Source organism: Bombina bombina, chromosome 4 (genome assembly GCF_027579735.1).
Source record: "Bombina bombina isolate aBomBom1 chromosome 4, aBomBom1.pri, whole genome shotgun sequence".
Taxonomy (NCBI): domain Eukaryota; kingdom Metazoa; phylum Chordata; class Amphibia; order Anura; family Bombinatoridae; genus Bombina; species Bombina bombina.
Genome location: NC_069502.1, coordinates 1,139,609,563 through 1,139,632,070, shown reverse-complemented (window position 1 = coordinate 1,139,632,070; position 22,508 = coordinate 1,139,609,563). Strand labels below are relative to the sequence as shown.

Here is a 22,508-nt window from a genome sequence, read left to right as displayed (position 1 = left end):
CGTTTATTCTGTTGAAACCAGTTTAATTTGTCTTGAACTCTTGGTTCCTGACGCATATTTCAGTATTGTTACCTGTTGTTCTGCATTCTTTCACGTGTAATGCATGGTTTGTAATAAATAAAAACTGTTGTTTGTAGTTCTTATGTAAGACAGCTTCCTATTTGAAATAAGTTACTTTAAGTTGTTGTTGTTATGTGATGTTCATTTCTCTTCTACAGCTCTATAAGTGGGTGATGAGATATAGTGAATAAAGTCAAGGCATATATTAGAAGACTAAGACAAAACGGTTTTAGGTCCAAGCATTCTATGGAGCCAGAAGCTTTGTGCCAGTGATAAACAGGATTTGATTTTACCGATTGGTTGTTGTGATACTTTTTACTGTTGTGCGTGATCTATGCTAGATGATATTGTAAGTGAGCTCCTGCACTGATCTAGCATGTAGCAATTCACACAGACCTAAAACATAAAATAAAAAATTTGGTTTTCTTGTTCCTTTAAGCCCGAGGAGCCAAACCTGCTGATACACACATGACTGGGTAGTTAACTTTGAGTGTTATACTTTTATTTAGGAGGGACAGGAGTAATAAAAGGGGAGGAGAATTTGCATGTACAGTATATTAAACATTACCTTAAATCTATAATAAGATATTTATGATGATACATGTATTAATGTAGAGACACTCTGGGTTGAAATAAAGAGTGGTGGAAAAAAATCCTAAAACCTTTTTTTACTAGGAACATGCTATTAGCTTCTCAACATTAGTGACCTCAAGGAAACTCAACTACTAATGCAAATAATAAAGGTTGCTAATAACAGTGCTGTAATTATGGGATATTTTAACTTCCCAAAATAAACTGGGCAAATGAAACTAGCAAAACAGATAAGGGTGATAGATTTTTAAATGTTCTCAAAGATAACGTCAAAATTAATGGAGGACCAACTAGAAATAAAGGAGGGCTGGGCGATATGGGCAAAAATTATTATATATATATATATATATATTATTTATATATATATATTTATACCTTATAAATATTTTCTTATAAATGACTAGAACACCTTAATTGTTCAATAAAAAATGTATTTAAGACTGCAGAATGTTAATTTACATGTTTCTCAATGTCCAATACACTATGGGAGAATAAAAATACAAACCACATGTATGCATGTATGTATGTATGTATGTATGTGTGTATATATATATTATATATATATATATATATATATATATATATATATATATATATATATATAAAATAAAGGTTCCAGTGAACAGAGGCACTCTCCGGTTTAGTGAGAAAATAGGTGCTTTTTATTCTTATCACATCAGAATAAACGTTTTCGGGCTGTGATGCCCGTCATCAGACTCCTGTGATTACAAATAGTGTAAGGTTGTTATTACCTGACCAGGGCCTAAATAGCCCACGAGCTGCCCAGGACGCCACCGGTTTGGCAATTCAAGGTCCTGCTCTGTCTGATATTCTGCTGCTACTTTCTAGTTCTGTCCTCCGTTACTTGGCTCTGCTGGGTGAATGGTCTGGTGTTTTTTTTTTTTTCCCCAGGGTTTGTTACTCCCCTCAGGTTCTTTTACTTACTCTGTACCAGGTTTTGATGCTGCTCTCTGATACTTTCTCTGACACACTATTAGCTATACTTTGTGCTAGTTTCTGCAGCTTTCTGTCCCCAGAATTTGTTGTCACCAAATTGTGCAGGTCAGTGCTATTGCTACTATACCAGTCTCTGGTTGCTATGTAAGGCGGTACAGAGCCTGAAGGTCCTGCCGCTGTCCCAACTATTTACAGTAGTCTTCAGCTAGTAGTGGACGATTGGAGAGCAGCCAACAGGACCTGCCCCCTAATCAACCTGACATGGCGTCCAGCCAATAAAATTACTTTGTAGAATGAGTCTGTATGATTGGCTGAGAATAGTTAATTGTCATTGTACCTGAGCTGTGGGGTTCCCATGTGTTCCAGGCTTGACTACTCCGCTAGCCCTATACTCAAGTCGTTTTGATTGTGAGACTACTTATTCATACGTAGGCACGGTACACAGATAAGGTTGCTTGATGGTCCCAGTGTCACATAGAGACTGCCTACTTTCTTTACTCAAGTCCATGTCATAAGTGTTGCTACTATCTGTCCAACTTGGAGGACCGTGTTGCTGTTCCACGGCATAGATTCCGGTAAGAACGTTTAAATTTTTTAATTGCATGTTAACGTAAAATAAAAAAACAGGGTCTCAGTGGGACTCCCTTATCTTTATGGAATCAAGAGTTAATATCTCCTGAGGGGGGATTATTGAACAGTGGGACTTTTATTCATGTTTATGTGATTCTGACTGCTTAGGTGTAGGAGACGTTTGGGGCTCGTAGGCTTTTACGGAACGTACAGGTTAAATTTCTTGCTGCACAGTTTTATTACACTGGCATTCCTTAGCGGGAGTGTTCTGACACGTTGCCCCACGTGACTGGGTGCGGTCCTGTTTTTTTGTTTTTCCATACTCCTGACCGAGCGTCTGCGGGGAGGATCTGTTTCTCTACCTGTATGGGTCATAGGAGGTGGTCAGTGCCCCAGCCATTCGGGGTGTATGGTGCCAGTTGTATTTTGTCCTTGAGCTAATTAGTCGAGTTATGGAGGATTCTGATATGTTAGAGGGAGGTTCCTCTAAGTCAGATTTTGATACTTGTGTATATTGTGAGGAGGCGTGAGTAACCCAGCCCTCTCAATTATGTATGCCGCCATAGGGTGTTCTCCCCTTCCAATGTTGAGAGGTTAGAGAACACTGAGCCATCCACCTCTGAAGATTCTGCATCCCGTGAGGTTTTTCCCTAGAATCTTCTGTTCCTACACCGGTAGTCGTCCTGCATACCGTTACCCCTTCTCCTGAGGGAGGTCTCTTTCCACCAGAGGTTACTGCGCGTTTTCGCATGGCCATATCTCTGGCTTTAGCGCATTTACATCTTCCTGCCCCGTGCAAGAGAAGACTTAATCCGTGTGCTTCTACCCAAGGTCCGGCATGTAAGAATGCGATGGGATCCGATCAGTCTACTTGGGAAGTGGTGTCCTCTGAGGCTTCAGAGGTGCTACCTCCAGAGTCGGAGCCCCCAGATACTTCGACGGAGGTGAATTTTGCTTTTAGATTTAGAATGGCTCGCCTGCATGTATTTCTGAGAGAGGTTTTGGCGACGGAGGTTCCCAGTTCTAATCCGTCAGCTGAATCTGTTTTCTGAATCAGATAGCGAGCTTGTTTAGATGACTGGAGGTGGAGGGATGGTGATCCTATTCCTTATCGTCTCTCTTTTTTTTGTTTTTTTTGTTTGTTTTTGTATCAGATTCCCAGTTCTGAGCTCTTGAGGAATTGTCGCATGGTGGGCTGGACCTGTCGGTTTCACTTTCCCTTTGGCTAGCACTTGTGTGCACTTGCCTATTTTCTTTCTAATCCGCTTAGGATAGATTTTTATTTTTTTTATTTTTTTAGCGCTCGAGATTGTTGTAGAATCTCTTCTTAGGAAGTCTTTTCGCTTCTGGGATTCTGATACTAGCGATTTTCATGGTCGCGATTGATGGGATCTTACGGTGGAAGTTCTATATAAAAAACAAAAAAAAAAAACCCCAAAGGAGTCTCTGGTCGGGGTGATGTTCCCTCGATATGTCCAAGACTATGTTTAAGCTTCGGCGCTTATGTTTTTCTGTTTATTAGTCTGTTTTCTGGCCCTGCTAGAACTTAAGAATTTTCCATCAAGGATTTGCTTCGGTTCTTTGTATTGATGCAGGAGATGGTCCTTGAATTTTTCTATTCATTGACCTGTTCTGTTTTTATGGACTATTCTCTACAGGTCCAGTCTTTCTTGCAGTCTGGTAACCCTCTCTCCTTATGAGGTTTTCGTTCTAAGGAATTTTTTCTTTGGGTTCTGCAAGGTGCTTCTCCCTCTGTTTGTTCCTTTTTTTCGTGCCTCAAGGTCTTTCAGACTTTCTTTAGCATAGTCAGTTTGTTTCTGTGTCTCTCTTCCTATTCGAAAGTGTCAGGGTTTTGAGTCTGGGTTGTCTCCTTATCGTGTTCGTGGAGCAGTTTCTTCGCTTGACCTCGTAGACAGCGGGACTCTTGTCTCCTCAGAGGCTTTTGTGCTCCGTTTGTAACCAGTGACTTTGTGTGACCTTTGGCATGGGCTCTTATGGTCCTAATTGTTGGGCAGTTATTTGGTCTTCCTAACATTTTTTTTGGTTCCTTTGCTTCTGTTGAAGAAGTTTTTGGGAGTTTGGTTTGTTGCAGGCTGTGGTGCCCTCAGATTTGGGCCGCCTCCTTGGTTACCCTTCCGTTAGCATTCAGTGTCCTCCTATAGCTTGGGTATTGTTTTCCCAAAAGTAATGAATGCAGCTGTGGACTCTCCCCATATGAAGAAGGAAAACATAAATTATGCTTACCAGATAATTTCCTTTCCTTCTGTACAGGGAGAGTCCAAAGCTCCCGCCCGTGTTTTTCATTGGGCAGCCTTAAATTTATTTTTTGTTCTTTTGGCATCATTTTTCACCCTGATATTTCTCCTACTGTTACTTGTTCCTTCGGCAGAATGACTGGGGGATGAAGGAAGTGGGGGAGGTATTTAAGCCTTTGGCTGGGGTGTCTTTGCCTCCTCCTCCTGGTGGCCAGGTTCTGTATTTCCCAAAAGTAATAAATGCCGCTGTGGACTCTCCCCGTACAGAAGGAAAGGAAATTATCTGGTAAGCATAATTTATGTTATTACAGTGCTCATGTAATAGTGTTAAATAAATCAACAATGTATTTCTTAATTGGCAACAGAGAGTTACTCCAACAGCACACTATGTAACCAATAATTTATATCGCCTGATATCTTGTTTTGGTTTATGGTTCAGACCGTTTGCACACAGATCAATTTTTATTTATCATAATAGCCTGTTGGTCCTATATCTATCCTTATGTCTTACTCAGTGGCATTGAGTACTACTATTCATGGTATACTTCAGTCATTACTATTCCTATCTTAGAATGTTAATATTAAGACAGGGGACACAGAATTCTCTGTTTAGCGATAATAAATTCAATCTAAAGACTATTTAGAAATAACTGTTTAAAACTTCTACAAATGATGCTAACATTCACGTCCTGTCAATTACTTAAAGGGACAGGAAACCCCCAAATTTTCTTTCATGATTTGGATAGATCATACAATTTTAAACAACTTTCCAATTTACTTCCATTATCAAATGTGCTTCCTTCTCTTGTTATCCATTGCTGAAAGAGCAGCAGTGCACTACTGGCAGCTAACTGAACACATCTAGTCAGCCAATCACATAAGACAAATGTGTGCACGTACCAATTGGCAGCAGCTCCCACTAGTGTATATGTGCATATTCTTTTTCAACAAGGGATACCAAGAGAACAAAGCACATTTGAAAAGAGAAGTTAATTTAAAAGTGTCTTAAAATTACATGTTCTATCTGAATCATGTAAGTTTAATTTTGACTTTCCTATCTCTTTTTAATGTTTTGTGTTTTCCAAAAACATATGCATTTGAACATATGAACCTATCATATTTGGAAGTAGGCCATGCCATAAAACTTACCTACTTTTGTAAATATATTGGAGATTATCTATATTAGTTGTTAACATTAGTGTTAATGAGAGTAGCAACCCAACGAACCCAACATTTTTCTCTTTGTATCTCACAAAAGTGAGTACACCCCTCACATTTTTGTAAATATTTTATATCTTTTCATTTGACAACACTGAAGAAATGACACTTTGCTACAATGTAATGAGTGTACAGCCTGTATAGCAGTGTAAATTTGCTGTCCCCTCAAAATAACTCAACACACAGCCATTAATGTCTAAACCGTTGGCAACAAAAGTGAGTACACCCTTAAGTGGAAATGTCCAAATTGGGCCCCATTAGCCATTTTCCCTCCCCGGTGTCATGTGACTCGTTAGTGTTACAAGGTCTCAGGTGTGAATGGGGAGCAGGTGTGTTAACTGTGTGGTCACTGGAAGTTCAACATGGCACCTCATGGCAAAGAACTCTCTGAGGATCTGAAAAAAATAATTGTTGCTCTACATAAAGATGGCCTAGGCTATAAGAACATTGCCAAGACACTGAAACTGAGCTGCAGCAAGGTGGGCAAGACCATACAGTGGTTTCACAGGACAGGTTCCACTCAGAACAAGCCTCGCCATGGTCGACCAAAGTTGAGTGCACGGGCTCAGCGTCATATCCAGAGGTTGTCTTTGGGAAATAGACGTATGAGTGCTGCCAGCATTGCTGCAGAGGTTGAAGGGGGGGGGGTCAGCCTGTCAGTGCTCAGACCATACGCCGCACACTGCATTAAATTGGTCTGCATAGCTGTCGTCCCAGAAAGAAACCTCTTCTAAAGATGATGCACAAGAAAGCCTGCAAACAGTTTGCTGAAGACAAGCAGACTAAGGACATGGATTACTGGAACCATGTCCTGTGGTCCGATGAGACCAAGATAAACTTACTTGGTTCAGATGGTGTCAAGCGTGTGTGGCGGCAACCAGGTGAGGAGTACAAAGACAAGTGTGTCTTGCCTACAGTCAAGCATGGTGGTGGGAGTGTCATGGTCTGGGCCTGCATGAATGCTGCCGGCACTGGGGAGCTACAGTTCATTAAGGGAACCATGAATGCCAACATGTACTGTGACATACTGAAGCAGAGCATGATCCCCTCTCTTCGAAGACTCGGCTGCAGGGCAGTATTCCAACCCCAAACATACTTCCAAGATGACCACTGCCTTGCTAAAGAAGCTGAGGGTAAAGGTGATGGACTGGCCAAGCATGTCTCCAGACCTAAACCCTATTGAGTATCTGTGGGGCATTCTCAAACGGAAGGTGGGGGAGTGCAAGGTCTCTAACATCCACCAGCTCCGTGATGTCGTCATGGAGGAGTGGACGTGGACTCCAGTGGCAACTGGGAAGCTTTAGTGAACTCCATGCCCAAAGGGTTAAATCAGTGCTGGAAAATAATGGTGTTCACACAAAATATTGACACTTTGGGCCCAATTTGGACATTTCCACTTAGGGGGGTACTCACTTTTGTTGCCAACGGTCTAGACATTAATGGCAGTGTGTTAAGTGATTTTGAGGGGACAGCAAATTTACATGGTTATACAGGCTGTACACTCACTACCTTACATTGTAGCAAAGTGTCATTTCTTCAGTGTTGTCACATGAAGATATAATAAAATATTTACAAAAATTTGTTCTAGTTCTATGGCGATTTACCACCCAGGAGCAGCCTCTTTTAGACCAGTGTGTTTTTCACAGAGGAAAACTTTCCTGAAGTATATCAGTCTGATCTGCCACGTCAGGTCAGTACAGCCCCGAAATACCAGGCAATTCTCCTCTGAACAAGGAACATGACAACCCCAGACAATCGTTTTGGCCTCGTCAGTGAGGTGCAGCCACCTTCCTCTAAGCATACTGGGCAAGGAGTCCACGTCTGGTTTCCCCCATCACCCATAGAGACCTCCCTAGGGTCATTTTAATTTGCATATGAAGAGAGAAGCGCTCTGCCAGGAAAGAACAGCTCATCAGCTAGTTTTATGGTGATTTACCACCCAGGAGCAGCCTCTTTTAGACCAGTGTGCTTTTCACAGAGGAAAACTTATTGTAGTATATCAGTCTGATCCCGCCAAGTAAGGTCAGCCCAGCCCCGAAATACCAGGCAATTCTCCTCTGAACAAGGAACATGAAAACCCCAGTCGATCGTTTTGGGTGGTAAATCTCCATAGAACTAGCCGATGAGCCGTGTTAGTTCCTGGTAGAGCGCTTCTTTGTATGCAAAATATATATATCATGTGCAGCCACCTAGGTTATTTGCGGCTCCTTAGCTTGCCAAGATAAACCTTTCTGCATAGGATAACAAGAGAAGGAAGCAAAAAAGTAAATTAGAAAGTTGTTTAAAATTATATTCTCTATCTGGGTTTCATGTCCCTTTAACTGTCCATCTACAAAAAATGTAGGCATATTTAAGGTTGATAAATAAGAGGATGAGATTGTGTGTGCATTTTTAGGTGCAAAGTAGGAGAAATTGCTTGATCTTGCACTTAGAGGTAACAATGGGGCTAACCACTGCTTTTGCTTTCAAGTGGTTATTTTCAAATTGCAAGAAAAAGATATTAGTGCAGTTGTTTGACAAAAATTATAACAAATTGGGAATGTATTTAGCACATATTAGTTCACATTAAATTACAAGCTCGAATTAGTTAGATCTCCTGTCTGGACTAGAGACACTAGTTAGTTGTGTTTTTAAAGGGGCATGAAATCCAATTTTTTTTTTCTTTCATGATTCATATTAAGATTCTTTTATCAAATTTGTTTTATTATCTTGGTATCCTTTAACAGCAATGCACTACTGGGAGCTAGCTGAACTCATCAAGTGAACAAATGACAACAGGCATATAGATGCAGTCACCAATCGGCAGCTAGGTCCCAGTATTGTGTTGAAAAGCATACCTGGGTAGGCTCAGTGGCAGCAATAAATTTATATCAAGAGAGAGAAGCAAATGGAATAATAGGAGTAAATTGGAAACTTTTTTAAAATTGCATGCTCTATCTGGATCATGAAGTTTAATTTTGACTAGACTGTCACCACAGAGTAAACTACCTTTTCAGCTTTATGACCCTGCCCATCACTAGGATGAACTGCAAGTAGGATATTAACTAAATAAGTTATCTATCCATTAATGCAAAAGTATTCTCTAACAAGTACTTTTTGCATTAGGATGTCCCTAAAACTATGAAGTAGATGTGTGTGTGAAATCTTGGGAGCTAGCCAGTCTTGTCTCTTAAAATTGAAATCTGGCTCTTCACTTTTTGGGCCTCTCTGAGTGCATATGCTTATTATAAATACATTCAGAAGCCTGTATGAAGCAATGTTCTGTATAGTTTGTCAAATGTTGAATTTGACTACCATACTTATGTTATGTGCACTTACCCCAAGACAGAACATGCTATTATTTTAGATGTCATCGCAGAAAATGCAGCATATCTGCAGAAAGTATGGGACTCATGCAGGAACTGTTGGCGCTTTCTCTTTGCAGCGCTGTTCTGTATCAGACTGTTTTCTTCAAAAAGTGCTGTCCTCTGGCTGCACTGTGTAAGTTTTTGAAGCACTGATTGCAGAGAATTTAATTTCAAAATGACCTGCAGAATTTTTTGCACAAAAAATAAAATAAATCTAATTGCATAAAGTGAAAAAAAAAGTTCTGCCTCTGGGTGCGCATTGTAGAATCAAAATCTAGCAATATGTCACAAACATTAAGCATTTAGGCAAATCCCAAGATATTTGGATATTACATTTTGTCTTATTGTGAAATAATGCATTCACAAAGTCAGCCAGCTTCGCAATCTTATAGCATTGATCAGAGCAGAATAGTGGCGGAGGTTATGCATAATAGATCTCTGCTTACAATCTTATAGAAAGCCAGATAGCTATTTTGAAACATTTAATGGAGTTCTTAAGTTCCTTTCTTTTTATTAAGGAACAGTGATTCAGCTGAATGTTGCTGGCTGCTTGCATCACTGTGACCAGTGCAGATGGTAATTTATAGTTTTTTAGTTCTTTTAAAGGGACAGTCAACACTAAAATTGTTTAAAAAGATAGATAACGCCTTTACTACCCATTCCCGAGCTTTGCACAACCAACATTGTTATATTAATAAACTTTATAACATTTAAACATCTGTTTCTGCCTTTTTCTAAGCCACTACAGCCAGCCTCTTATCACATGCTTTTGTATTTGCTTTACACAACAGGAGACTGCTAGTTCATGTGGGCCATAAAGATAACATTGTGCTCATGCCTGAGGAATTATTTAAGAGTTAGCACAACACAGTACTAAATGCAAGTCAATAGATAATAAATAAAGTCATGTGATCAGGGGGCTGTCAGAAGATGCTTAGATACAAGATAATCACAGGTTAAAGTATATTAATATAACTGTTGGTTATGCAAAACTGGGGAATGAGTAATAAAGGGATTATCTATCTTTTAAAACAATTAAAATTCTATTGTAGACTGTCCCTTTAAGCATACATGCAAGGGATTATTTACATTGTAGGAAGTTTTACACTAAACTGGAAGTTTGTGTTTATTGCTTATTTAAATGACACTAATGGTTAATATTATGGTTCTTCTCGTTAGTTCATGATGTTTTTCATTTTAGATTACATCAAATACAAAAATCAGGTGGTCACGCATTTAATTTAAAAAGAATAACAAAGACACAAATATTTAAAGGGACATAATACTCATATGCTAAATCACTTGAAACTGATGCAGTATAACTGTAAAAAGCTGACAGGAAAATATCACCTGAGCATCTCTATGTAAAAAAGGAAGATATTTTACCTCACAATCTCCTCAGCTCAGCAGATTTAGTTCTGTGTAAAAAGTTGTACTTCACCTGCTCCCAGCTGCAGGTAAAAAAAAAAAAATAATTAAGAAATGAACAGCAGCCAATCAGCATCAGCAGTGCTGAGGTCATGAACTCTTACTGTGATCTCATGAGATTTGACTTAACTCTCATGAGATTTCATAGTAAGCTTCCTTTACCTGATTGGTGAAATAATATGAGAGTTCACGAGGCTCATCCTTTCAGCTGTCCCAGGACAGACACACTGATATGCTGCTTAGAAATCCTTTACAATGGGAGGTGGCTACTGAGGAACTTTTGAGGTAAAATATCTTTCTTTTTTTACATAGAGATGTTCAGGAGATATTTTCTAGTCCGCTTTTTACAGCTATGCTGCTTCACTTTCAAGTGTTTAAACATTTGGGTATTATGGCCCTTTAAGAAGCTTAAAATACGTAATGAAATGGTAACACAGAAAGTGATTTAATTTATCAGTTTCCAGTAACACACAACAGGGATTTAACATCTTGAATTCCACTAAGTCTCTCAAGGGTTTAACCCCTAAGTAATTTTAACTTCTTATTTGTCATTGACAATTGCAAAAACAGCGATTTACCTCTTTGCTTACCTCTCTGTAATGCATTACAGTTGAGGGGTTAAACCAAGTTTTCTATAGATGGAATACGCTAAAATTCCCAACATTGTTTTCTTCCAATCCTCAATATTGACCCAAAAATGTTACTAGTTTTGTTGTTAAAGGGAGAGTTTAGCTAAAATCAAATTTCCATGAATCTGATAGACCATGTGATTTTAAAGGGCTATTATAGTGATAAAATGACATGTTCTCATTTGTTAGAGCATGTGATTGTATCACTAGCGACGCTGCAAATCTATAAGTTTAACCCCACAAAGAGGCAACCAACAAAGCACTGTTGGTCCCTAGCAGAAATTTCTGCTGATCCTATCAGCAGCGTAAGATGCTCGACCCAGCTGTGCAACTATCAGTGGCAGTTTCTGCTTGGGACCAGTTGTGCTCTGCTGGTTTCAAGTGATACTTTAACTTTAGGCCTTTTTGTGGGGATTAAACACATAAATTTGCGGCATTTCTAGTGATAAAACTAAGTGCTCTAACATTCATTTTACATTTGTATAACACTGTGACATTGTTACAAGCACTGCTGCTATATAGTGCTAAAGAAACATGCACGCTCCAGAGAAACCAAAAAATATAAAATAAAGACTTTACTGTCCCATAATAAATTCTGTAGGCTTTTCAGTATGTCGGTGAATACCTGAGAAGCAATGAAGGATATTTAACACTTATTTAGACCTGCAAGGGGTGGAGTTTGAATAAACAATAAGTATTTTGCACTTCTGCTCTTCAGTCTCATTACCTGTTGGATGTAAATTAGAAATGTGGAAATATAACTGTGTATATGTTCATTTCATATAGACCTTTAATTAATGAGATGGAATGGTACGTCTTTTATAGGGATGATATATGCAGTTTGTTGTCTTGCTTTATTGACCTAATATGAATATCTTTTTCAAGAAATAAGTATTGCAGGTTGTTTATATTTGTTTCATGCCTGTTTTCTGTGATCTTTATCTAGTTAATTGGGATCATTGGTCCCTTTTTTAAAAGGGACAGTTTTAGTCAAAATTAAACTCTATCTGAATCACGAAAGAAAAAAAATTGGGTTCAGTGTCCCTTTAACCCCATTAAGGAAATAGAAATACTCGTGATATACATTGCAGGTCCTGAGCGGAAGTCCCTGCTGATCCAATTGGCAGTGCTAGTCGCACGACTCATGTGCAATTGCTGATTGGACCAGCTGCGTTTTCTGCACGGACCAGCAGTGCATTGCAAGTCCCAAACAGTATTTCAACTGTGTGTTTAACCTCATTGAATGCTCTTACGGATTAGAGAATGTAATTTTAGAATATAATGGCCATTTTAATAGTTCTACTTAGACTAACCGGTTTTGATGATTTAGCATCCCCTGATGATTCCTTGATGTTTATTTCTTGGTTCCTAAATGTTTTGGTTCGTGCATTTGCATAAAACTATTGGTGCACATTTAGGAGACTTTTTATTTTTGCAATTCCTTTGATTGTTTGTAAATATTTTTTTTATAGTTCTTACTGTAATAAATATATACAGTATATTATAACTATGTAGATATCAGTCCTATAGAGATGTAAATATTGAAATTTGGATCTATCAATTGGAGTAAGGTGCACTGGCCTACATCTGAAATGTTATTGTTGGTTTGTCTGATGCTCCTGTCTTACTGTCATGTATTAAATGTAAGTGTTTAAATTCATGTTTTTCTTAATATGATGTTTGCATACAAAATTAATAAAGCCTACAGAAAAAAACCACAACCACATTTGAGCGTTTAGTAATATCAATTGTTTCAACTTCAGTAACCTCATCACACAGTGTTCTCCCCAGGACCTTTTTTAGCGGGTTCACCACCCGGCTGATTTTACAGACTACCCGGCTAAAGTTTTAGCCATAAAGAAGCTAAAATGATCTAATACAGGGCTCGACAAACCCAGGAGCCTGGGAGCCACTGGCTCCTAGAATTTTACCCCTGGCTCCTAAATTTTTGGATTATTCTCCATATATCTATATACAAATCCAACTGTCTGGCTCCTAAAAATATGCTTGGCTCCTAAATATTCTTACTGGCTACTAATTTTTAATCAGATTTGTCAAGCACTGATCTAATATTAAAAAATGGTACATTTTTATTGCACTAATTATCATTAAATACATTTTCTTAAATTATGCTATTAATTTGTCCTTTGGATAGCAGAAAATGATATAATATTAGAAAATATTATACTGCCCTATCCAGTTTCTTTATAATGCCACCCGGCTGGCAATATTTTTTGTGGAGAACACTGTCACATATATTGTTGTACACAGAGCTTGAGATTTAGCTTTATTCAAGTTGGTTTCAGTAATGGCTTGCCCTGAGTGGTCAGCAAGCTACTCGTTTACAGTCCCAGTGACGTTTTATAAATCTAGGCTAGCATCTTTTTTTTAGAAAATGTAATATTTGAAGAGAGTGAATGTGATTTTTCTTTGAGAGAATGTTGAGCATGGGATTCACACAACACTTGGTATATCTCCATGACCCTGCAGGGTTTCAAGGGATATTAAACAGTAAACATATGCTAGGCATAATGATGTATTCAAATCATAGATTAGACTTAGAACGGGGTTCAACAAATCTATTTAAAATTTGAGAGCCACACAAACTTTTAGGAGCCAGACAGTTAGTTGTAAATATTTGTATATAGATATATAGAGAATAACCCAAAAAACCTAGGAGCCAGTTTGCCTTAAAATATGTATATGTATTTTTACATTTATATTAGTTTAAATATTGAAAATATATCTGTAAGGGTTTAGTTTCTATAAAGTAATGCGTGTTCGCATGTTTGAATTCATTTTTTATTTATCTCTGTTTATGCAAACAAAGCTGTGTAGAATCCCTTTGAGATAATATATTTCACACAGCCTTTATTGGAAGTCTCTTTTATTGACTGTTTTATATCTTTCTCTAATTGTCTTCAATTATCGTTCTGTTTTGCATTCAGGAGCTCTGTTGACCGTTGAACATCTCAGAGACCAAGTACAGATCAAGGTAGATGAAGGCAAAGAAACCAGCCTTCGGGTGTCTGAGTAAGTGTTTTATACGTAAATGTTATAGACATATTAAGCAATTTTAATCCTTCATTAACAGTCATTTTAAATAAATAATGGTTAACCTGAATCTGTGATTAGCAGAGAAAGCTATACCAAGGAAATTGCATGTTAATCATAAAGCTTCTTGTACTGATTATTTCTTGTATCAAAAGCACATTAAAGTGTGAAAATAAAATGCTCTTTTTGCAAGGATTGCTAATAGACGTGCATACATTCGTTAGTTTTGCAAACGAACAACAAAGCTACACGTGGTTGCTTTCATTTGTATAGTACCAATACCAGATGTATTAGAACAAAATTGCAACTCAAAACATCTAATGAAAACACAAATATTTCAAATTACACTTCTTTTATAATATGGTGTCTGAACTAATCCCAGGAAATGTTTGTTTGCAAAATAAGTAAAGCATATATGCATGTCAAGTTGCTAACCCTCCTTAGAAGCCTTTATCAGCCGTATGTAGAGCAATAAAGCCTTCCTGCATATACACTAAATTTTAGACCAAAATAAAAACTCTCTATATGGCAAGTGTTAGTATTGACATTATATAAAATGACAGATCCACATTTTTATGTATTCCCATCAATATGTACAGCCAGTATAGTATGCCTTGATCCACGGAATTCTTTGTTTTCCCTCATCACAAAATATCCACTCTCAAAATGTCAAATTGTCCTGAGCTATAGGTGTTATGTTGCCTCTATATACAATTAAACAATAGCTTAGCCATGACAAAAAGGGGCACATTAAGAGATTAACAGACCATACCACTGCACCGACTTTGGTTAAAACATTTTTTAGTACATGTTCTTTCAGAAAGTGCCAATACGGTGTGAAACGCGTAAGAAGATGAAAGGACCACTTTGCTTGTACCTACACTGTTTACTGTACTGTTTTTAACATGTACTAATAAATCTTAGTTTTAACTGTAACAGTGCAGTGGTATGCTCTGTTACTCTCTAAATATGTGCTTTTTTTTGTCACAGAAGAAGTACATTATATTTGTGTACTATAAACTATTCTTAGCAGGCAATAATGTGTGTGACGCTCCCACAAATGACTACTGTTACCAAAAACAACAAAAATATACTAAAAATTCTCAAGAGATATATGCCTGAATAAATAAAACTAGACATGAAATCTTCAAATAATAGTGTAAAAAAGTTCCATAATTTGGGTGTGTTTTGTAAAAATTATAAATTTCAATATGACGAGAATTAAACTGACTCAAAAGTTGTTATACTACATTTGAAATCTTTCTCTTGGAATAATTTATGGCCTCTCTCTGTCTTTCTGTCTCATTGGTCACAGTTAAAGGGATTCTAAACCCAATTTTTTTCTTTCATGATTCAGATAGAGCATGCAGTTTTAAGCAACTCCTATTATCAATTTTTCTTTGTTCACTTTGTATCTTTTTTTTGTTTTAAATCTTTTTTATTAATTTTAAAACATACAACATTATAGAATAACATCAAGGGTCTCTTTATACAGGTCTGTCTCCAATCAGGAAACTTGTAGTTGAATTTAAAGTCTATCAAGACAGATTGAGACCAGGAATAAATGAAAACACAAGGATCTCCATCACAGATATCAATATCAATCTATACATTCAACAAATAATAAGCATGCTTAGTATGAGAGCAAGCAGCAACATGGGTTGGGGGGGGGGGTGAGGGGAGGCAGGAAAAAGGAAGAAGAGGGAGGGAAAATGATTGATGAATATCAGGGAAGGTGTAGGTGTAGTTACTTTACTTTAAGCGGGGCATACTCTTGGAAGGAGGGAAGTCATTCAGAGTGTTTTTATATCTCTCTGTTCCCATATAAAGATAATGTCCAAAATGGCATCTGTTTTACCCTGAAAGCTATAATGTAGCTTCTCGAGTGAGAGGACATGGTCCACTTCGCGGATCCACATTTGTGGCGTGGGTACTTGCGGCTTCTTCCAAAACCTTGGGATTAGGCGCTTAGCGCAGTTTATCAAGCATTGTAGTAATTTCCTGCGATAGTGGCATGCAAGTTTTGGGAGATCATTTAGTAGGATCATAACAGGGCTTAGTTCGATATTGGAGTTAAGGGTGGAGTTGATGTGAGTATTTATAGTTCGCCAGTACTGATTGAGTAGAGGGCACTGCCAAAAGATGTGTGTGAGGGAACCAGTCTCCCCACAATGTCTCCAGCACAATGGGGAGGTATTCGGGAAGATGTTATGGAGTCGACATGGTGAAAGGTACCAGCGCAATAGAATCTTATAATTGAGTTCCACTATTATCGGAGAAATAGATGACTTTTTCGTCATTAAAAATATGTTGTTCTGTTGTTTTTGTGTAAATGTTATATTAAGTTCCTTCTCCCACTTAGCCATGTATGAGGGCGCGGATGGGGGAATAGGGTTTGATAATATTTTATGTATCAAAGAGATATGTGATTTATTAAGTGAGGGGGTTGTACATAATGTTTCAAATGGTGTGAGGGGGCTAGTAAAATCTGGCTTATGTGGTGATGAGAGGAGGGCGTGTCGTACTTGAAAGTATGAGAACCATTTGTGAAAAGGGGGTCCGAAATCTAGGCTTAAATCTGTTTGTGTTTTAAGTTGCCCATTGTGGAAAAAGCGGTAAACAGGGGAGGGTCGGTGACTGTCGGCCGATTGTGGTATGGACAGCAGATCCGATGACATAAATGTAGTGTTATTAAGTAGTGGAGTTAAGGGGGAGATTGGGCGTGATACATTGGTATGAGCCTTGATGGTCTTGTCCCAAACTCTAAGAGTTGATGCAATATAGTAGTTAAGTTCGCATCTTGTAGGCCTGTGCCTTTTAGGGATCCAACTCATCTCAGCCAGGTTGCATCCGGGTAACAGGTAGGTCTCCAACTTAACCCACGCCTTAGAGGGAGAGAGGTGGTTCCAAGCCACAATCCGAGCAAGATGGGTAGCCCTGTAGTAATACGTCAGATTGGGGATCCCCAGACCTCCTCTCTCTCTGCTGAGATACAGGTTCTGCTTAGCTACTCTTGGTCGTTGATAGGACCACACAAAGGATTCAATTATCTTTTGCTGTGTACTAAGAAATTGGGTGGAGAGATCTAAGGGAAGGACTTGAAACAAGTACAGATATTTAGGGAGAATGGTCATGGACACCGCATTTACTCGCCCAAGCCAAGAGAGATGGTTCTGTCTATGCCAATTATCAAGCAGTGTACGTATCTCCTTCTGAAGGGTTAAATAGTTAAGTTCGAAGAGGTCTGGTATGGATGAGGAGATGTGTATGCCAAGGTATTTCAGGGATTTATCTATCGAGAATTTGGTGTGTTGGGCTAGGTAGGTGACTTCCTCTTCAGGAAGATTGACCGGTAGAAGGACAGATTTGTCCAATTAATAGAAAAATTTGAGACTCTCTTGAAAGCCTCAAATTCCTTCAGGAGTGAAGGAATCGAAGTGCGGGGTGAATGTAAAGTAAAAAAATGTCATCCGCGTATAAGAGGCATTTCTGATGGAGAGAGCCAAACTCCAAACCTTTAATGTGAGTATTGTCTCTAATGTGGGTGGCAAATGTCTCCACTGTGAGGGCAAATAGGAGGGGGGAGAGGGGACAACCCTGACGTGTGCCATTGTGTATTTGAAAGCTGTGGGACGCTACATCATTAGCCCGAACTATTGCTGTGGGGTTAGTATATAGTACTCTAATTCTATTGATGAATGTTGCGGAAAAACCAAATTTCGACAGGGTCGACCAGAGAAAATCCCAGTCGACCCTGTCGAAAGCCTTCTCGGCATCTGTGGAAAGAATCATCATTTGTAATTTATTGGTATTAGCTGTATACAAAGTTTGAAGAACCCGTATCGAATTATCTTTAGCCTCCCTCCCCGGAATGAAGCCTACCTGGTCAGTGTGGACCAGGCTGGGTAGATATTTATTGATACGCGTGGCTAGCACTTTAGCATATAGCTTAACATCAATGTTTATAAGGGAAATGGGGCGGTAGTTTTTAACTTGATCAGTGGGTTTGCCAGGTTTGGGGATGACCGAGATAGATGCTTCCAGGAGATTTTTGGGGAATATGCCTTGGTGGTCAATTGATTGGAAAAGCTCCAGTAGATGTGGACTAATTTGTTGGGCGAAGAGGTGGTAGTATTTAGGGGTAAAGCCATCCGGGCCTGGGGCCTTTCCCTGTGGCAGAGTTTTAATAGCAGCCAATATTTCAGAGATATGGAACGGTCGGTCTAGGGAGGAGATATCCTCCTCTGATAGAGTAGGGAGTTTGATTCTTCCAAGATAATCATTTATTAAATTAGTCTTTGTGGTGTGGTCTGGGGATTCTATGTTATATAGGGAGGTATAATAGTCGGCAAAGTTATGTACAATTGAAGAGCTATCGAGGGACGTATGACCTGAGGGGTTGATTATTCGCTTTATGAAGGTTTTAAATCTCTTTTTTTTTTAAGGGATCTTGCCAGCATGCGACCCGCCTTGTTTTTTTCTATAAAAAATTTAGCCTTTAGGGTCAGGGAACGCAAGTGGGCACACTTAGTGAGATAACTGTTCAGGTCCTCCCTAGCTTGTTGTAAAGTCGAGTAGTGTTGGTCCGATTGGGGGTTGATTTTGTGGTCATGTTCGGCTTGTGTTAATTTAGAGGTAAGGGAGTTATACAACGATGCTCTCTGCTGACGTTGTCTTTTAGTATGTTTAATAAGTTCCCCCCTTATAAAGCACTTATATGTTTCCCAATTGTTAGCGACCGACGTGTCGACAGATCTGTTTATTGTAAAAAATTCTGTGGTCTTTTCGACAATATCAGTTAATATTTGGGGGTCAGAGAAGATAAGGTCATTTAATCTCCAAATCGGGCGATTCAGGGGTTTAGGACCAGATAAAAGAGTTAATCACCGCACTGTGGTCTGACCATACGGTGTGGCTAATCCTGGAGTCTTTTAAAGATGTTAATATAGACTGGTCGCAAAGTAGGTAATCCAGGCGGTGTGTAGGTTTTTTGTGGGTGCGAGAAGAAAGTGTAGTCCCTAGTGTGAGTGTGAGTAAATCGCCATGTATCGAAAAGTGGTAGGGATTGTATCGCAGACCAATTGGCTCTATTCTTCTGTGATTAGGTACGACCTGCCTGTGGATGTGTCCAGGGGTAGGATTGAGGGGGAAATTGAAATCAACCGCCAAGTATAATAGGGCCTCTGGCTATATCAAGTAACTGATTAATGGCTTTGCGAAAGAAGGAGGGTGTGGGGCGAATGGGTGCATATAGATTGGCAATTGTAATGGGTCTTCCATAGAGAAGGCCTACATAGAACTAGAATTCTGCCCTCAGCATCCGTATACTTTTGTACATCTCAAAAGGGGTCCCTCTTTTAAAAGAGATACAAACACCATTTCTCCTGTCGGGGCCCGAGCACAGAAAATGCTGTCATAGTAGAATGTCGATAAGTTGGGTTCTTTGAGTTTTATAAAATGAGTTTCCTAGCAAGAGGAGGATGTCAATTTGTTTCTTATAGAGGTCATGAAAAGCTTAAAGAACCGTTCTCTGCGGATAAGAAGCCTTTTTACATTCTGTGTAGCTATGGTGAATGTGTTTGCAGGTGCACCGGTGGGTGCATCATAAATCTATGTGTAGGGTCACTAAACTTAAGGAACTACGAGGAGTTAAGGGGTGCTGTGTCCTCACCTCAGTAGTGTATGAGATTGCACACTGAGCAATGTATTCGTAGGCAAAAGAGGTATGCGAGAAGGTCTAGGGGTGGTGGTCTGGAGAATGAAAGGATATTGTGGGGGAGGGAGTGAAGGTTACTGCTTACGGGCGATGTGTTGATTTAAATGAGATATCTGATGGAGGGGGGGGGAAAAGGGTAACAAAAAGGGGCGGGTGGGGAACCAGGGGAAAAAAGGGTAGGAAGGACGGGAAGGAGTAGGGTTAGAATGTAATGAATATATGCAAAATTAAAAATGAAAACTTTGATATTAAAAGAAGAAAAGAAGAGAAAAATAAGAAACAGTAAGGAAGTAGGGGGCTTAGCACCGTACAAGAAAGCCCGCCACAAGTTTCTTTGGTAAAGAAGTCGGAGCAGTACTAAGAGGGAAGAGAAGGAGAGAGGTGACCGAGCACACAAATACATTACCATTTCTTCTCTCTCCCCCTCCTCCCCCCATCACATCTTACAAGAGGGATAAGGAGAGAGAAAAAAAAAAAAAAAAAAAAAAAGGGAAAAAAGGCACAACAGCATTCATTCAACATTTAACGTTAATTTTAAAGTAACTTGCACAGCAAAAACAGGCTGAAAACTTAGTACATAACAGTAATCTCACTAGGGTAAAACCAACATGTTATCAATGTATAACTTCCACAGCAGTGAGTATTCTTATTAAGATTTCCTATCTATAGGTATAAATTATAGCCCTAACTGCTGAAATAAATGTAAGAGTCATACAGTCTTTTGATAACTCACTTGACCTGGACTGCATTGTTAAAAGATAGAAGTCCAGAGGGAGTTTTTGAGGCATTTTCTTCAAGGTCAGTTCAGGTGCTGTCTAAGGTAGCCTGAGTGTAGGAGATGGTTTCTCTTAGACATTTTATTCACCACCTCCGACCAAGTGCTTCTTGGGGTCTTAGGGTGTGTAGAGGCTGACTGCTTCTGTAGCGGTGGTACATTTGCGGGCTCCTCCGGGGATGGTATTCCCAGAAGTTCACAAAAAGAAGTGGCCTCTCTTGGATCTTTACATTCCAGCTTTTTCCCACCTTTAATGACCTGAAGGATACAGGGAACCCCCACCTGTAGGGAATCTTCTGGGTCCTGAGATGTGAAGTGATGACATTAAATTCCCTTCGCAGCTGTAGGGTCCTAGATGACAAGTCTTGGAAAATCTGGATCTTCGATCCCAGGTGGGAGAAGTTATGCTGTTGCCGAGCATAGTTAAGAATTTTTTCTCTGTCCCTGAAGCTTTGAAAACAGATCACAATGTCTCTTGGGGGTTGATTCTCATTTGGTTTTGGGCGTAAAGGGTGCGGTGAGCCCTCTCTATTGGATCTCTGCAATTACACATGAGCTGGCGATTGCAAGAGCTTGAAAATATTCTTGTAAAATGTGATGTGTATAGCGTCAGGCAGCTACTGATTCGGGCACTTCCACCTGACGCGAAGGTTGTTGCGTCTCGTGCGATTTTCTATGTCATCCATCTTAGATTCTAAAGTACAAATTGTGGTTTGTTTGAAGCTGGATCTGCTGTGACATTTCCGTCATTTCCTTAACAAGTTCTTCTCTATCATCCTCAAGCGTTTCAACTCTGAAACCCAGGCTCATTGATCTCCCGTTTTTAAATCTGCACATTCCTCACCGTATACACCCCCTTCACTTGAGCTATGAGGGCTTTCCATGGCCTTTAATGGTGACAGTGGCCGTCATCTGTTAATGAGCAGGTCCCACCTACTGAAGTTCATCTTCTCCCTCAGTTATGGAGGAGTCTATGGTCTTCCTCTTTTCAAACTGTTTGAAAAAGGTGCTGGAGGTACTCTGACCTGAAGGGGGCTGCTTTCAGAAGTTTATCTGCTCTGGCCATTCTGCGGCTTGTCATTGTTAAGTGCTCTCTGGGGAGACTAGGTTAGAGATTAGCCAAGAGCCAGAGGTATTGAGGTGTGTGTAGCGTGCGCCAGGTCCAGCACGTACGTTTAAGGTTAGATCAGGTGGTGTATGGACTAAAATGCGGTATTCCTTAAATCAATGTCCAGATTCCCCAGCTATTTGCAATGCCAAGGGGAGAAAAGAAAAACAGGGATGTAGCGGAGTTGCTATGGTGGGTGACCGTGTCTCAAGCTCTATATGTTAGATTAAACACCCTTTTAGGAGCATGTATCCCAGAGTGGGTTCCAGGTCAAACAGGACAGTCCACAGAGCCGTTATATGAATAGAGTTCAAACATAGAGGCCTGCTTGTTTAAGTAGGGCACTCACTACACTGCCATGTCAGATTATATATGTTTATTAAACTGTGAAAAAAGTCCCAGCAATGGCCATGTAGCAAGTTGTGCAGCACACTGTGGTCTGTTATGATTTGGCACTGTAAGCTGTAAAGGCTGATCAGTGTCACAGTCGCCAAGCCAGGTGAATGATGCTATGTACTTGCGTGTCCCCTCACCCTCTCTCTCTGTGATTGCTGAACTATACAGACCTCTAATGTAGACATCGGTAGAGCAAACAGCGTGGTCCGTTCTCCACTCCAAGTCAGGCTGCGGCCTTTTGCGTGTCACAGGCAAGAGACGCTCTGCTTGTCAGTGTATGCAAAGGCCACAGTGGATTAATAGCGCTCAGCGGTGGCAGTGGAAGCTCCGGTCACTCCCCTGACTATTTTCAATGTCTGGAGGAGATTGTATCTCAGATAGTGGCGGGTTTCTTTCCTCCGTGT

The 22,508-nt window shown here is 39.6% G+C and overlaps 1 protein-coding gene across 1 annotated transcript in view; it reads left to right on the top strand.

Annotated features, from left to right (window-relative positions):
• The window catches only part of EPRS1 (glutamyl-prolyl-tRNA synthetase 1), a 327,712-nt gene that overhangs the window by 743 nt on the left and 304,461 nt on the right, over positions 1 to 22,508 (top strand). The window contains exon 2 of the mRNA XM_053712775.1: positions 14,004 to 14,088. The gene's annotated coding sequence lies outside the window, so the exon portion shown is untranslated. The remainder of the gene's footprint in view (positions 1 to 14,003; positions 14,089 to 22,508) is intronic.